This window comes from Magnolia sinica, chromosome 3 (assembly GCF_029962835.1).
Source record: "Magnolia sinica isolate HGM2019 chromosome 3, MsV1, whole genome shotgun sequence".
Taxonomy (NCBI): domain Eukaryota; kingdom Viridiplantae; phylum Streptophyta; class Magnoliopsida; order Magnoliales; family Magnoliaceae; genus Magnolia; species Magnolia sinica.
In genome coordinates, this window is record NC_080575.1 from 75,517,865 (window position 1) to 75,523,864 (window position 6,000).

Here is a 6,000-nt window from a genome sequence, read left to right on the forward strand (position 1 = left end):
AATCGCCAGCTGCATTAGAGATTGCACTAAGCTAGAATGGTCAAACCACACGCTACATGAGAAGGGGTATGGAAGTGGCTTACCATCCAAAATTCCCCATGGTACTAGAAAATCTTACCAGAACTCAAAAACGTTGTTGGCAAGGAAATGAGGACACAATGAGAAGGGGAAAAGAAAAGAACGAAGATATTCTTCAATCGAAACCCAAGCTGCCCTATCCATTTTGGCAAGTTCCTTTATTAGAGGAATAGATAGCAGTAAATGCGGTTGAGCAATTGATCTGCCTGTTGATCGGGAGAGCAAAGCTTTTCTAAAAAATGTTGAAGCGTTGGGCAAATTTAAAGAATACAACATTGGCAACTTCTCAGATTATTTTAGTGAAGATTTCTTCCTAACAAAAGAATAGTTGCCGGGTGAATTCACGACTATTGCGATCAGCCAAGGGATGTAATGACCAATTCACCAATTAACCCCATGAAGAACCGAACGCCTAGTTAGACTGATGAGATCAAGTTTGATACATTAGGGGGTAAGGTTTCGGTAGTAGTATTGTGTTTGGTTCATTGTCACTGACGGTATTTCATTGTAATATGGTGCTTACTCTATCATCTGACTTTCAAGCAAGAGCTACTCAACCAAACATGACACCTGGCGATGTGTAAAAACATGTTTCCCCAGTTGTTATTCAGACGCTTGTTTCCCTTATGATGAATAAAGACAATGTAAGGTGTCACACACTGACACAGTCACAGTAGCAACCGATGGGGCTACTGATATAGTAATTATCGATAGACCCACTACTGATATGACGCAACACCTTAAGCCATTATATATTTCAGCTCATTTAAACGGATGTTATGTAACCAAAATATTAGACAATGGAGCCAAAGAATGATGGCCAAATTGGTGAAGATTGCAAGTGATTTGATCCCTTCCGAAGTAACTGTCGGCAATTTTTCCGGCCATGTTAGCAACATGCATGGTGTTCTACCGATCGATCTTACAGTAGGCACCAAGTTTGTTTTGGCACAGTTCTTTGTAGTTGACATTTGTCAAGTTACAATGCCCTGTTAGTGAGAGATTAGATTCCTTCTTTTGCATGCATTCCCTCTTCTCTTCACTAGTTTATCATCTTTTAGAATCAAAACAAGGTCAAGCTCGTGTTGGATGATAATAAGCCCTTTTTGTCAACATCAAATGCTAATGAAGCTTAGTACTATGGCAAAGAAATAGGGTCCATCAGGTTCACTGGAAGGAATAAGTATAGACAGCCGATGGGTATTTCAATAAAGAAGAACCTAGGCGGCATGGTTCAGGCTATGATGATCTAGGAAGATGAAACCCAGACGAAGCGTTTAACTCTCTATCGACCTACTACAAGTTGCATTATTGAAGAGTTACCATGATCGTGATAGCTGAAGGTGTGGTGTGCCTAGCTGATTTCGCAGCCAGGATAAAGAGGCTCAAAGAGAGCATGGAAGGAAGTGATGAGGGAATTTTTATGAACTTGGCTGAATTTGATAGATCGATTGAGGAATATAGTTTTGAAATAAAAGAGGGAATGATAAGCAACCTGTTACAACCGCCTGAGTGGGACAATATAGTAAAATTGTTGCATGAATTCATAGAATATTTCACATGGGACTATCATGACATACCGGGATTAGAAAGATCTTTGGTTGGGCACAGGTTACCGACCGAAGAAGGATATCACCTGCATAAATAGCCCCCGAAGAGGATGACGACCGAAGTCACTCACAAACTTAAAAAAAAAAAAAAAAGAAATCGAACGAATTTTAAAAGTCGGGTTTATCTGAATGATCAAATATGCAGAATGGATGTCAAATGTAGTCCCAGTAATAAAGAAGACCGGTAAGATAAGAGTTTGTGTAGATTTTAAATTTTTAAATCTAGCCACTCCCAAAGACGAGTATCCTATGCCTACGGCCGACTAGTTAATTGATTGAGTTGTTGGGCACGGGATTGTGTCATTCTTGGATGGGCATTCTAGGAGTAATCATATATATATATATATATATATATATATATATAGAGAGAGAGAGAGAGAGAGAGAGAGAGAGAGCCTTGGATGATGTACCAAAAACAACGTTTAGGTGCTTGGGATACTTGGGTACTTATTGCTTGGTAGTGATGCCTTTCGGCTTGAAAAATGCTAGAGCAATATATCAAAGGGAGATGAACGCCATCTTTCATGATATGATTGGCCAATTTATGGAAGTCTACATTAACGACGTGGTAGTCAAGTCGGTCGATGCGGAAGATCATTTGGCCCATTTGCGTAAATACTTCGAACGAATGCAGGCCCATAAATTGAAAATGAATCCAATGAAATGTGCCTTTGGAGTGTCAACCAATAATTTTCTAAGATTCCTCGTACATCAGAGAGGAATTGAAATCAATTAAAATAAAGCTCGGACCGTGATCGATGCAAGGCCACCATGGAATAAGGCTGAGTTATAGAAGTTTTTAGGCCATCTTAATTTCTTATGACAATTCACATCTAACTATACCAGTAGGAATAAAGTCTTCTTTCCACTGTTAAAATTAAAGCATGGGGCTGAATTTTTATGGGAAGAAGAACATCAGTTGGCTTTCGACCGGATTAAGGAGTATTTGGCAAAGTCGCCCATGTTAATGTCTCCTATCATAGGTTGGCTGCTTAGGCTATATATAGTTGCATCTGCAGAGTCAATCGGAGCCCTCCTAGCACAAGAAGATGATTCATGGAAAGAGAGAACAATCTATTATCTAAGCTGAGTGTTACTCAATGCAGAGACTCGATATTTGGCCATAGACAAGCTATGTTTGTCTTTATACTTCGTAGCTACTAAGTTAAGACATATTTGTTAGGTGAAAGGGTTAATGTAATTTCGGTCATTGATCTAATGAAATATATGTTAAATTAGCCTATTCTAAGTGGCCGAATTGGTAAATGGGTATTAGCACTGTCCAAATTTGATTTGCATTATATACCGTGGAAAGCGGTGAACGGTAGGGCCATAGCAGAATTATTGGCCAGCCATCCGTCAGACTTAGAGGAGCATATTCCTCTTGGTATTATGGATGCATGTGTTGTGTAAATTGAGCCTTGGAAATTAATCTTTGATGGATCTAGAACCCATGAGACATCTGGGGATGGTACAGTGTTAATTGCTCCCAATGGAAATTGATAAGAATTCGCGCTTCAGTTAGAATTTGAGTGCACTAACAATTAGGTCGAATACGAAGCTATTATTATCAGCCTAGAGATACTATTGTTAGAATTGTTGGTGAAGGATGTGATGATCATCAGGGATTCTCAACTAGTGATAAACTAGATTGTCAGTTCATTCAAGTGTACTAGTCCATCTTTATTATCGTATTACGCGGTGGCCATTCAACTAATAGAGCAATTTGATGGCATCCAATTAAGGCACGTTACTCAAAATTACAATATATATGCCAATGAAATTGCACAATTGGCAGCAGGATTGGAAATATGAAAGGGATTGACCGGTTGATCAAAATGATTGTTGCCTTCGATCTTTCAAAGGGGAAGCATAGCAGAGGTCCGTTTAATTAATGTAAAAGAAAACGATTGGAGAGCCCCTCTTATGGGTTACTGGTAAAGTCCTCAAAGCAGGACCGACGGAAACACAAGAAGATCGGTTATAAATTATGTCATGATCAACGACGAACTATATCGTAAAGGGGTCGATGGAGTTCTACTCCGATGCTTGTCAAACAATGACTATCATGGAAGGGGTCCATGAAGGTGTTTGTGGGGCCCACCAAACAGGAAAGAATTAGTGAATGTGCTCCACAATGACGATAAAGCAATGAGCAAAGATACTTTGGGCACGTATTCTCGTAGAGAAAGCTTAATACATTCATATATGCTAAGATCTTTTCATAAATTTCCATGTTGCAGCGAGATTCATGCAAACCAATCTTGCCACTCCGAAAGAGGTTTTAACCATAATCTTGGTGTTTTTAACGCATTGGTCGCATCAGGGATGATTCTAGATTAAATGAAGATATTGTTGCCCGGATAGATAGAAAAAAAAGGGATCTAAAGGCAACAATTCATCAGTGGGAACTTTAGGCAAGAATGTTGGACCTAAACAGAAAGCTTCTTCGCCCAGAGGAGATTTAAATATAGTTTTTTCTTTGTAGTAGTCGGTAAACAAATCCATTATAGCCATTATATCTCGTTGATCAAGTGTAGGAGCGGACGATGAAGAAGTCATTGTGAAAAGTTGAGAAATGGCAGAAGTTTGAGAAATAAAAATTGTGAAAGGAGAAGGATTCTAGGGGCATGACGAGAATAGAGCGTGGCATATAAGAAATATCGGACGGACGCATTTATTACTGAAATCATATCTATTTCAGCTAAATAGCTCTTTGAGACACGTGTCAACCCAAGAGCTATTCGGTACTCCGAATCGACGTGGCCGAAGACAGTTGTAACAATCGATGGCGGTTCGCATTCCGACAATACTTGTGAATATTTTAAAGAGCATTTATATCATTGCAAATGTCACTATCACTTTCTTCGAAAGGACATTGATGAGGGGGGCAATATTTGTACCCTATTCGGCCGAGTTCTGTTTTAACCAATTAGGACTGATTAAGTGTAACCCTGTACGGAATGCGTGTAACAATTTTATGAAGATATGTACAATCATGAGGCCATAACGTATTAATTGTGTTATTCTGGTCAGGAATCACGTAACTAAGTTTAAAAGATCAAATGTTAAATGGTTAATGGTAGAAATAATGCGAGTAATTGTAAATGGCCGAAGAATAATTCAAAGGAGAAAGAACGTGGGAAGTATGTGGAAGCAGAGTGAGGGTAAAAGCAGTTATGATAACCGTCAGATCATGGGAAGAATCCAGGACGTCTAGATCGAAGCTATAAATATAAGAGGATTTTAGCTTGAATAGTCATCTCACACTAACCCAAATAAATCAATAAATCAATTTTGTTCAATTTTCTTTCAATTATCCTGTCAAATTTACATTTTGTAATGTTATCGTATCTTTTATTAAGTAATTCCTTTCCTTTAGAGTAATCATTTACTTATCACATTTACTTGATTTCTTTAGCATAATTCGTAATATAAACATAGTAGTCAATAACTATAATTGTAATATAAGCACTTTTTATCAGTCGATTTCAATTTCTCTTTTTACATTCCACTCTTTATGCATTAAGAAAGTCCTTTGGTATGGAAGGCAAGGAGAAAATCACCATCAGAGGACGAACCCCACCCTCTGACCATTGCCTATTCCATTTACACTTTGAGTGAGTGGCTGAATAGGCGACCGATCTCCTCAGATCCCAGTCATACTCAGTGTCTACCTGTTTTAGCGCTCGGGATCATTGTTTTTCAGTTTGATTTGGAAATGCAATCCTAATTTTAACATGCCAACTGTAACACCCCATACTTTTTAGTACTCGAGTGTTACCATGTAACCTAAATTAGGATGAATATAGACCAGCTTAAGTGAACAATCACAAGCTTTTAGTATAAATCCGACCGATGAAGCAATCCCAACCCATATATTAAGCCATCCATTTATTGTTATTCAAGATGGACTATCGCATCATTAGAGAAACTTATTTTAGGATTTTAGTCTCATAGATTGACAAATCTAATTGACAATCTTAAAATTAGAAGTTTAAACCATGAGATCCACCATCCCTCATATCCACAACGTTCTGTCAATCACTCTAATACCTAATTTCCCTAATCCTACCACTGGGTTATAAAATAAATCTTTAGGTTGCACTTAGAAAATCCTGGTAACCACTAAAATTGTTCAATAAGGACTATGGAGGGGCCTGGATCTGGCGAATTTGATCTCACAACTCACTATTTGATCATCCTTACCCCAGTTTCTGGTAATGAAATATACCGTTGAGATTCATTTAAATAGGCCCCATGACCATTTTAACTGATGATGTTCAGATTAGGATTAATCTGACCACTGGAA